The sequence below is a fragment of the Mesocricetus auratus genome, unplaced genomic scaffold (assembly GCF_017639785.1).
Source record: "Mesocricetus auratus isolate SY011 unplaced genomic scaffold, BCM_Maur_2.0 Super-Scaffold_100015, whole genome shotgun sequence".
Taxonomy (NCBI): Eukaryota; Metazoa; Chordata; class Mammalia; order Rodentia; family Cricetidae; genus Mesocricetus; species Mesocricetus auratus.
Window position 1 is genome coordinate 32,273,482 of NW_024429198.1, and position 12,094 is coordinate 32,285,575.

At 36.9% G+C, this 12,094-nt stretch overlaps 1 protein-coding gene across 8 annotated transcripts in view; it reads left to right on the top strand.

The window, feature by feature from the left end:
• Sntg1 (syntrophin gamma 1) overlaps positions 1-12,094 on the top strand; it is a 533,425-nt gene that overhangs the window by 103,130 nt on the left and 418,201 nt on the right. For 7 of the 8 annotated variants that reach the window (XM_040757759.1, XM_040757755.1, XM_013124464.3 and 4 more), the window contains exon 2: positions 9,671-9,828. The exons of the other annotated variant lie outside the window; for it this stretch is intronic. The gene's annotated coding sequence lies outside the window, so the exon portion shown is untranslated. The remainder of the gene's footprint in view (positions 1-9,670; positions 9,829-12,094) is intronic. 8 annotated transcript variants of the gene reach the window in all.

Consider the following 12,094-nt stretch of genomic DNA (forward strand, 5'->3'; position numbering starts at 1 on the left):
GGTGCAATCGCTGAGGAATACACTCAGGAATCCTTCATGAACAGAGGAACATTTTGTGTTCATTTCAGTTTTTCTTGATCTGTGTATTTTAGTGTATAACTCTTATGCTTATTTCCTGGTATTTTGTAACTTTGTTGCTATGATCATTCATCACTGCAATTTGCAAATTACCTCTATGGTACTCTATGAAACTAAGACCTTACTAACAATGTTTACTAAAGTTTTATTGTGAATTCTATGGCATTTCCTGTATTCTTATGTCACACTAGCAATTAATGGTTATGAAATGTCCTGTTTTATCTTATCTTAAATACTTATTTGATATGGGTGAAACTGCTTCTGGTCTCCAACATCTGTACCACTTTCCATCCTTTCATCTTTAACCCTCAATCTGTTTATGCTCTTTGATATAAGCTGTGTCTCTCCTGTATGATATCTAATGACATCTTGCTTTTCTGATGGCAGCATCCATTCTGTGACCATGATCACTGATCCACTTAAAGTTAACATGTTTAATTCTACAATTTCTCCCTATTTTATAAAACCAAAACATGATTTTCCACCTGTAACTCTATTTCTCTGTTTCTGCCTTACTTTCTACTAAATTAGCACTTTCATTGTGTCATTTTAATTTCTCTACTTATAAAGCATACAAATTATTTTGGCTTGTTTTCTTTAATGTCTGTGGAGGATTGTCAACCATTTCTGTAAAGGAAATGTTGTTACAGAAACTTTAAATGTTGGAAGAGATGCTCATGTCTCCACTGATCAATTATATGGCTGTGGTAGGAAGAGTTCTCCAGAGAAGACAAGAGCAAGCCCTGCTCCCTCTTCCTGGTAAACATTTTGCAAAAGGCTGCAGACTATCTTTTTCTAAGAACCATGGTTTCCTGTCGTGTGGCACAATCTACTGCTGAATCATAATGACTTAATTTGGGTTACATACGCAAATTATGCTTCAAAATGGCTGCTTTTTCTTCTAACTTATTTGGGATAATATTGACATAAATAGAAAATTGTTATATTTCTATTATGTAATCTCCAATATATAGTGTTGTAAGTATTGACTTATATCACATTATTTATTTTAAATAAGTTAACAAAATATAAGAAAAATATAATATACTTTGTTTAGTTTACATTAAGGAGCAAGTGTATTCTGATTAACTTTTACCCTGAAAGGTTTCTTTTAGTATTTTTGTATGTTAACTATTAGCATTATTTTTTTGTGTTTCTTTGACTTTGATTTGTTCCCTTGACTACAAAATTCTTTACTGGTGATTCTTTTCTGCTGCCAATTTATTAGTGCACTATTTTCTGTTTTATTGTACAGATGTCAGACATCAATCATGTTGTATATGATTATCAGCATCTCCTAATACCCCTCTCTCTCTTTCACATTCCAGAAACTCTACTGTTGTGTGTGTGCATGTGTGTGCATAATTTCTTTATTTCAGTTTTATTTGGACCTATTGGGCTTTTCTGTCTTCAGCCAGAACATTCTGGTGAGATTTTACATATTTTCATTTCTTCACCTTCCTTTCCCTCTACTTTTTCCCTCTCTCTTTAGCTGTTTCATGATGTTGCTGTGCTTTGCATTTTCTCCTATGTCATGGAAGCTCTGTTGGATTTTCTTAAACTTTTCCTTGTTTCTGAGCTTAGGGATTCAAATTCATGCTAAACTTCCCTAAATTTAATTTATTTTTCCCATTATCTTCATTCTTCTTCTTTTTTTTTTTTTTTGGTTTTTATGAGACAAGGTTTCTCTGTGTTGTTTTGGAGGCTGTCGGTCCAGCCCAGCCTCGAACTCACAGAGATCCACCTGCCTCTGCCTCCTGAGTGCTGGGATTAAAGGTGTGTGCCACCACCGCCTGGCTCTTCATTATTATTTTAAACAAAGTATATACCTTTTGAGACTGCTGGATGAATCACAGTGATTTGCTGCCATTTAATCCCTTAGAAGTGTTTTACACTCTTTGAAATAGACATGTCTCTTCTCCCGTTTTGAATTCACCATTTGTTGAGAGAGATAGTATTTATGGACTTTATCTTTGCAAAGATCAACTATCCTTTCTTGTCTGCTTCTAGAATTTGGTATCAGGAACATTTCAGCGAATGAATTCTGAATTCAGACTTTATCTCTGCAGGTTGTCTCATTTATTGATTTATCTAAAACATTACAAAGCCTTTCCTTCCTTCCTTCCTTTCCTTCCTTCCTTCCTTTCCTTCCTTCCTTCCTTCCTTCTTCCCCATCTCTCTTTCTTCCTTCCCTCCCCTTTTCTTTCTTTTTGATTATTTGATTATTAGATATTATTATTTTGTGTGTAGTGGTGTTTTGTTCGCATGTATGTATGAACAACATGTTTTTGCAGTATTCTCATATGTAATAAGAGATCATCATATCCAGGAATTGGATTTACAGATGGTTGTGAGCCACCACATATGTGCTGAGAATCAATCCAAGCTCTCTGGAAGGGAGGCCAGTGCCTTTAACAACGACATTATTGCTTCAGTTCCACAAAAGTTTTCTTTACTGCAAAATGGGAGCTTGGATATTTCTCTATTTTCCCCAGGTTTGTTTGTGGGGGGTTATACAATGAGAGACCACAGTCTGTCTCTTAATGCCTTCTCTGCACATGCAGTCAGGCTTCCATTATCAGGGAACTTTGGACATGTAGGCTCTGATAGTTTCCACTAGGTATATAAATCAAGAATATATAGACAGCATACAAAACCCACTGTAGTTAGCTAGCTCTTGACATTGCTTCTATTAAATCTACACTGTTTCTGAAGTCTTCTGAGATGGTATGTACAAACTTAGCGTGACCAGCTCTCCTTATGTGGGGAATTGTGATTTCTCTTGCATCAGTGAGCATGAAGGTACTACTATGACAGAGTCACAATAGAATATGGGCTGTTCTTAATCAAAGCCCAGAATGTTGCATGGAATAGAACATTCCTTCACTGTGTGATACCAGAACAACTCCAGAATCAGGATGGTAACTGATTGTCCAGTTTGGCCACAATTTTTGAGGCCACAAATTTTGTCCTGTGTCAGAACATATATGAATGCTTATATGGAAAACCAAAGTCATTTAGATATCTTTTCAAACACACTGCTCAATAATAGGAGCCAACTTTGTACACACAAACTTATTAATGATAGCTACAAGAAACATAACTGAAACCTCTCAATAAAAACAAAACAAACAAAATGGGTTTTTTGTAATATAAAGGAAAGAAGGTAACTGGAAATTTGTGCAAATTAAGATTTGAAATTTGTGAATTGTGCACAAATCAACATGATATTCTAGTAACATTATGTTCATCAGAATTATTATATATGTATGAAAGGTTGATGAAAAGAATTATATCATTCATGTTTTTGACATAAAATTCAGTTCTATCCTGTGTATAACTTTGTCAAGATAAATTAATATTTCTGGTTTTCAAAACACATCAGTCCCTGGGAAGATGGAACTCTTTCGGTTCTCTTTTCAGTGTGCCACATTTTCTCATTACTTAAGTCAAAAGCTGTGCAATATCAGCTTTGTACGAGACATGAATATTTACCAGTGAAAATTGCTACAAAGATTTCTTGTTTGGTATTTTCTATAGAAATCAGCATAACAGATTTGTGAGATGGCTTAGGGGCTAAGATCACTGGTTGCTGTTCTGGAGGACACAGGTTTGAATCTCAGCACCCACATGGCAGATAATAACCTTCTGTAATGTCAGTCCCAGCAGGGTACTCCATACTACTCAGATTCTATAGACAGGTGGTACATAGATGTACACAAGGGAGAAATACTAATACACATAAACACAAAAATGGGAGTACTTTGATATATAGAATGGATTTTGATGTCAATTTATCCTGAACAAACTGCACTTTCAAATTTTGTTGAGGGTTCAGACAAACATCACAAGGCCACAAATGCAGAATAAGACCCAGGGTGAACGAACATTGGCAGTTCCACTTGGTTTGAAATAAGTAGGTGATGATTATGTGGCTTGATCTGTTTTGTGGTCACCTAGCAGTGGGACCAGAACTTTTTCTGGGTGCACGAACTGTCTTTTAGAACCCATTATCTATGGTGGGATTTGTTGTTCAACCTGATTTTTTTTGCGGGGTGTGGGCTTGGTCCTGCCCCAACTTGTTATCCCAGACTTTGGTGACTCTCCACTGGAGACCTGGTCCCCTCTGAGGAGTGCATGGAGTTGGACTGGAGGATGTAGGGAGGCAGGAGAAGGGGAGGGAAGGAGAACTGGGGTTGGAATGTAAAATGAAAACAATTTAAATTAAGTAAACCTAAATAAAAAATGTAATGGGAAGGTTTAAGGCAGTTTGTCAAAATCAGAACTCCAGTGTTTATCCTTTACACTAAGGTCAGGGGAGAAAAAGTTGTAAGTGGGAAGCTGTGGGTACAGATTTCATTATGAAGGACAATGCATTGAACTCATACATTGAGAAAAAAGTAAGAGGTTAGGCCGTATACAGGAAAGATGACTAGAAAAATGACCAATAATATATGCAATCATTGGGTAGTGTTACTGAACATGAATACAAAAACAAAGTTCATGAGAAGGTGGCAAATTTTCTCTTCAAATAGTCAAATGTGTACCCACGTCATTTGTGAAGACAGGAAGTATAAAGGTAGAGATGAGCCTGCAGGATAAAATCAAAGGTAGTGATTTTAGCTTAGATCAAGTTTTCGGGTCACTCTATGGGTCTGGGTCCAGAGGAAGTGTGGCGAGTCACGGACAGGAACTGAGCATAGAGAAGATGAAGACATCTCTGTTTTGTGCAGACATTGATGAAAATATGGGCATAATACCTAACAGTAGAATGAAAACAACCTGGTTTAAAAGAACCTGCAGGCTTATTGTACATCATAAGAAGTACGAAGGGCTAGGGAAAAAGTAAAAAAAAAAAACACTAATGGCAGGTTTTAATGTGGCTGTTGCTGGGACTGGATGGGATTATGAAACTGGAAATACGCAATGTGTTGAGAATACTCTGTTCTAAGTGTGCTGGATAGCTCACAGTTCCCAAGTGGGATCATTGGTGCTGGCTTTTTTCTATTTTTTAAATAATTTTTTTTATTTATCTTTTTACACATGTTACTTTCATTTCCCTCTCCCTCCCCTCCTCCCCCTGGCCCTCCAATCCTCCCAATCCCCCACCCCACCCTATCTCTGCTCCACTACCCAGGGAGGGTAATCCATGAGGGATTTTCGGAGTCTGTCATATCATCCTGGGCAGGGCCTAGGTCCTCCCCCATGTGTCCAGGCTGAGAGAGCATCCCTCCATGTGGAATGGGCTCCCAGAGTCTATTTGTATGCCAGGAACAAATACCGATCTACTCTCCAAGGTTGTATAGATTGCCGAGGCCTCTTTGACACCCGGGTTGCGGGGGTGGGGGCGGTGTCTGGATCAGTCCCATACTGGCCTCTCAGTCATCAGTCTGGGGTCCATGCGTTCCCCCTTGTTTAGGTCAACTGCCCCTGTGGGTTTTGCCAGCCTGATCTTGATTCCTTTGCTCATCACTCCTCTTTGCAACTGGGTTCCAGGAGTTTAGTTGGGATTTTAGCTGTGGACATCTGCCTCAGCTTCCCTATAAGGTAGTCATCAATCTTATTATCATGGGAGGGCATTTAAGGTAGCTTTAATGCCAGTTGGTGTCATTCTTGTAGATCTGTGAAGATCTCACTAGTGCCAGGTCTGTCCTCCAACTTACAATAGCTTCTGCTTTATGGTATCTCTCATCCTTCTCTCTTCTGTTCTTACCCTGGCTCAACCTTCCTGATGCCCCGTGCCCTTTTCTATTTTATTTTATTATTCAAAGCAATGTTTAAATTTAAATATCTTTGATCTTATTTTATCCCTTCCACAAATCTTTCTAGATCTGCTCCCTCTATCAACCCAATTTTAATTTTTTTCAAAAACCCAATACAAGCACAAAACTCCCCCAAACCAAGAAAAGAAAAAAATGACAAATAAAACAAACAAGCAAAACCCCCACCAAATTGTAAACAAATGAAAGTACATGTACAAAAAAACCGAGAAATCCATTATATGTTGGTCATTTTCTCCTTAACATGATGGTTACCCTGGGATGATTGACATACCTAGTGTCACTCCATTGTAGAAAACTGATTTTTCCATATGGTAACAGTTATAAATGACAGGTTGGTTATTATTCTTTACTGCAATGGTTATGTACTCTTCCATTCATTCATTTTAAAATATAAAACAAACTATAAAATAAATAAGATAAATCAAAAACTATCAAATTGAAGTTGCACAAATGAAAGTAATAGAAGGAAAAGTGTCCCAGGAGAAGGCACAAGACCCACTCATTTGCACTTCAGGAATACCATAAAAACACTAAGCTGGAAGTCATAACATATACACAGAAGACCTGGTACAGACCTGTGAAGGCCCTGTGCATGCTTCTTCAGTCTCTGTGAGTTCTAATGAGCTTTGATCATGTTCATTTAGAGGGCATTGTTTTCTTGGTGTTCTCTATCCTCTTTGGTTCTAATACTCATTTTGCCTTCTCTTCTGCAGGTTTCCTTGAGCTCTGAGGGGAGGGATTTGATGGAGATATCCATTTATGGTGGAGTGTATCAAGGTCACTCACTCTGCTCAATGCCTGACTGTTGGTTTCTATATTTTTCCCATCTGCTACAGTAGGATTCTTCTATGATGATAGCTGAACAAAGCACTGTTATATGAGTATAGAAGAATATTAGGAGTAATTTAATCACACTTTTTCCCCTTAGTTGACTGGTAATATTTAGTTTTACCCTAGGTCCCTGGACTATATAATCTCAAGTTCTTGGTTACTTAAGCAGAGTTGGTCTTAAGTCAAATCAGTTATTGGTTGGTCACTCTCTCAAGCATTGTGTCACCATTGCACTAGCCTATCATACAGGCAGTACACTATTGTAGATAAAAGGTTTGTGGCTAACTTATGTTTATATTTCTCTTTTGAGAGCATGCAGAGTATGTTTCTGTACCAAAGATGCATGAACATAATGTTGAAAGATCTAGGTAGGCACTAGCTCAGTCTTTCCATGTTCAATGAGTTGTGTAGGTATTAACTTTAGCAATGTGGACATGCTATCATTTCGTTGAGCTCAATCCAATTTATAGTCTTGCCAATAACCTGGGTTGTTGGGCAACTCCCTTGGAGCTCCTTTGATCAAAAACTGAATCAGATATAACTCAATCTAACTGATACTGGAACTGTCTTTTGTGACAACACATGGACAGCTGGGGCTATCTCCTCCATATTATTTGGGATTTCAATTAGATTGTCTTCACATATGTATATATTTATAACATTTCTACTCTACTAGGTTTACACATTATTCTTCAAATGGGCTGTAATATTAGTTGTCTCTCCTTGTATTCTCTTCTAAAACTTCTTTCTCCTTCTTTTCTTATTTGATCTTCCCACTCCATCACCTCCCCTTCCATTCGTTTCTATCCATTCTATTTATTCTATTTCCCTCTAGCTCCTTATCCTATACCTGCCCTCTGTGGTTTTGTGGGTTATTGGTTAGTTATCATTGACTTAATACACAATAACCACATATAAGTGAATATATGCCATATTTGCTTTTCTGAATCAGGGATACCTCACTCAAGGTAATTTTTTCCATTTTCATCCATTTACCTTCACATGGCATGATGTAATTTTTTAACATGGTAGTAATACTCATGTGTAAATGTGTTACATTTTCTCTATCATTATTCTGGTAAGAGACATCTAGATTATTTCCAATTTCTGGCTATTATGGGTGAATATAGCAACAATGAACATGGTTGAACAAGGGACTCTGATAAGCATGAAAAATTATTTGGATATATGCCCAATATACACAAGTGGTATAGTTGAATCTTGAGGTAGATTAATTCTCATCTTTCTGAGATAACTGATTTCCATCATGGAAAGTTTTCTGATATTGTTTTTTTAACCTCCATAGTAAAACTTTCCAAATCTTGTTCAGTGAAAGAGTACTTTGTTGTATTACACAATTATTTCCTAGGTAGCTTTTATAAAATAAGTGAGAAATTGTCATGTCTAATGTTTGTTTGTATTTGTATACTTTCCTCTGTGGTTGAACTATAGAACATGTTTAGAAAGACTCAAAAGTTCTTGTCTCAAAAGTTTCCATTGTGATCTTGTGGAGATTAGAATTTGCTCTAAAATAGAAAACTTTGCCTTTATTGCAAACCTGCTGATGGAACATCTCTCTATCCTCACCCCACTCTGGTATCCCTGGTAGATTACATCCCAGTCCTTGAAGGTTTGGAGGTTTTAGATACATTAGAGTTTCTACTATGGTATACTGATTTTTTTCTGATATATCCCAAACATCTCTACATGTCATCAAATAGTCAGGGTCTATTTTACATGTTTGGCTTCCTTAATATCTCTTCTTCTGTTTATTTTTCATTTTGTATGTGTTCATACACACAAACAAACACCCAAATACACAAGGGCCTGATAATCTTTTTTTTATTTAACTTTTTACACATGTCATTTTCAGTTCCCTCTCCCTCCCCTCCTCTCCGACCCCCCCAATCCTCTCAACCCTTCACCCCCACTCCGTCACCCCTCTCCTCCCCAGGGAGGGAAAGGGCCTCCATGAGGGACTTTCAGAGTCTGTCACATCATCCTGGGAAGGGCCCAGGTTCTTCCCCATGTGTCCAAGCTGAGAGAGCATCCCTCCACGTGGTATGGGTTCTCAGAGTCCTTCTGTATGCCAGGAATAAATTCTGTTCCCCTCTCCAAGGACCCACAGATTGCCAAGGCCTCCTCTCTGTCACCAATCACTTGTTTTTCAAGTTAAATGATATGAAAGAAAAGGGTTGAAGTATATATAACTTCTGAGTGTCTAAGAAAATACTCTAAATTATATAAATACATGTTGTAAAGGTTTAAGGAAATCATTTAAGGTATGTGAAAACTGAAAAACTTTATAAAATTTTTCCCTCTCTATGCTATTGTTGGATTAATTCTTCAAAAATTCAGAGTTTTAACATTAATCAACAAAGTTCTACTAACCGTAATGATACACTGACTCCTATGATTATAGCTGATGATCTCAGCATTTTTAATTTCCTATGTTGCTTTGTAAGTATAGACTTGAAAGTGCTTTTCATTGTCCTAAAACCATCTCTGTCCAATCTATTTATCCAGGCCTCCAGCCAGGGGGAAAAGAGCATTAATACTTTTAAACTAGAGTAATTTTTTGGCTCCCCAAGCTTTTACTATGACTCAAAGGTTTGAGTATAGTAATTTTTCTTCAATGTGGATTTCAGTATGGATTATAGACAATGGTGATACTAACATATCTAAAAGTTTAATCTTATTCTGTAAACTTTAACAATTCTTGTAACCTTCATGGAGTTGTGAGACTTGGATATGCTTCAAATAGGTCAAAAGAGCTCCATATAAGTACTCCTGTCAATCAACAGTATACGCTTTCCCCCATACTGCCTATCTCTGAGGGTGGACTCCTGCTTTCCCTGGTCTTGAGCCTTTTCTCATTCCCCATTCCCCAACTATCAGGACCATGGGCCTAAAAGTTTTAAGTGTGTACTCAAGATAAATTTTCCTCTAAGCTCCTTAACTATTCCTTTTGTCCATAGTCTTCATCTGTCCTCTCAGATCTCCAATCAACTGAAGACTGAAATCTGTTCCAAATGTGCCTTCCCTGGGTGCTTCTGATGGGATTTATGACTAGCCTGAGCCTCCGTGTCCCAGTCTGCTACAAATCAGCTAGCCACAGATGGTCCTTCAGAACCTGGTCAGTGAACAAAACATATGTACCTGAGCTTTCACTTCTCTCTCACTTCCTAGCTTTGACCAACATTTCAACCTTCTCCGCCCCAAGTACAACAGGAAGCAGTTACAGAACATGTTGTGTCACTCTTTATCATCTGAAAAAATAATGTTTGAAGTATCAGGTCTCCAAGAAACATGGAAAGCATATTTAATAATTATTTGAACCATTTTGCCCTTGGAGACTTTGTTTACTTACTCAACAATGAAGTCTGCAGAATGTAGGTTTGGCTATTGTGCAGAGCTGTTTAACATCTAAAAATAGATGAGGTTTTATTTGGAATTTAAGATAAAAATTGCAAAGTTTTAAGAAGCAAGTATGTCACAAACATTATTTGTTTACATACAATTAAAATATAACTAGTTATATTAAAATCTATCTATCATCACAATCATCATCAATCAACCATCTAAGTAACATATTGGGTCCAGTTAATATTTGCATGCATTTAATACTGACCACTGAGAATTGAGATCTCATCCCTGAAAAATAAAAGAAAAGTGACAAAAACAATACACAATGACTGTCTGTAGCTCTTCATTTAGGAGTGAAGCTTTGGTTAAATTTTTCTTCATCCATTTTGTCATGTCTATCTGGTATGGTATTGCCGGTCTATACAGGCAGTCTTTTTGCTGAAAGTTCAAGGAAGTAATATCCCAGTCCTGTCCAGAAAATCCTGTATCACACAAGTCATTGCATTCCTTAGGCTAATACAACTTTTCTAGCCCCCTTTCTGCAACTATCCGCAAGCACAAGATAAAAGTGTTGAGCCGTGGGTATCTCACTTGGGGCTAGACAACTAACAGTCTTTTTCAGACATTTTGTCCAACTGTTGACCCAATAGACTTAGTCTGCTATAAAAAGAAGGTGCTTTGGTGAGATGAGAGATCAGCACATATCTATGAGTATAAGGATGACTACTTAGAAGGTATTTGGAATTCATATAATTTAGTAATTTGCCAGTAGGTTCTACATTATGGCCTATGACATCTCCACCCATAGGTTTTAGGATAGGCTTACAGTACCAGGCATGAGTCCCAGCCTATTGATCTAACTTTAGCTCAGATTAGACAGTTGTTATTTGTTCTCTACATAAGTAATGCTATTGCACTCTTGGGGGAGTATCTGGCTCTTTCCATCATTGTTTCCATTTTCAGGCTTACCAGCTGGATGAAATATTGATAACATTTCTTACTTGGTAACTTACATAGCACCTTCTGATATTCTGTTACTATTATTCAAATAGACTAATGCATAAACTCCATTGAAATTTTAATAGTTAGAAGACGAATACAAGTATAAAATTCTAAATATAAAAATACTAGAATCTGAGATGACTCATGAGGTAAAAGTGCTTACCATACGTATGTGACTACCTGAGATAGATACTCAGAACTAATGGTGGAAAAAGAAATGCAACTCTATAAAATTGCCCTCTGACCTCCATACCTACAGACAGACAGACAGACAGACAGACAGACAGACAGAGACACACACACACACACACACACACACACTAATGTTTAGGAAAATTCAATTTTAAAGGTTATGTTCTCATTTCACAAGAACAGTGAAAGACATATTGTAATGTACATTCTTCCCACCAGTCGTCTGGGATATATCAGTTCCAAATGAACACTCAGGACACTACATTAATTATGAAGCTATTGACCTTTTGCTATGGTTTCTTAATGGCTAGCTCTGACTTAATTATTAACCTATAATTACTAATATATGTATATATATATTTATAAGGACTTATCTTTCTGAGGACATCCTCCTGATGTGTCCTCTCCTCCGAGGAGATCACATGGTGACTCCCTACTCTTGACGACATTTTCCAGAATCCTCCTCGACTCCTACTCTCACCTATTTTGCTTCCCTATTGGCCAACAGTGCTTTATTATCAACTAATAAGAGAGACATATTTACAGAATGGTATCTCCCATGAACATATTATACCATTCCAAGCAAAAATACTTCAAGAATTAAAAAATACAAGTGAAAGAAAGACTGGACAGAGAAGAAACTCTAAGATCAGATAACAGAAGTGAAAATGAAAAGCTAAAATTTTAAGGGAAAAATAAAACTATGGAAAAAATAAAATGCATATAGAAGGTAAAGTTTTTCAAAGAAAATAAGTTATAAGGGGTACTATAGCAATAAATTTAAAAAAGTATTATTCCTAGAAATAATATTCATCAAAATATATACTTCCAATGGTTTCTAT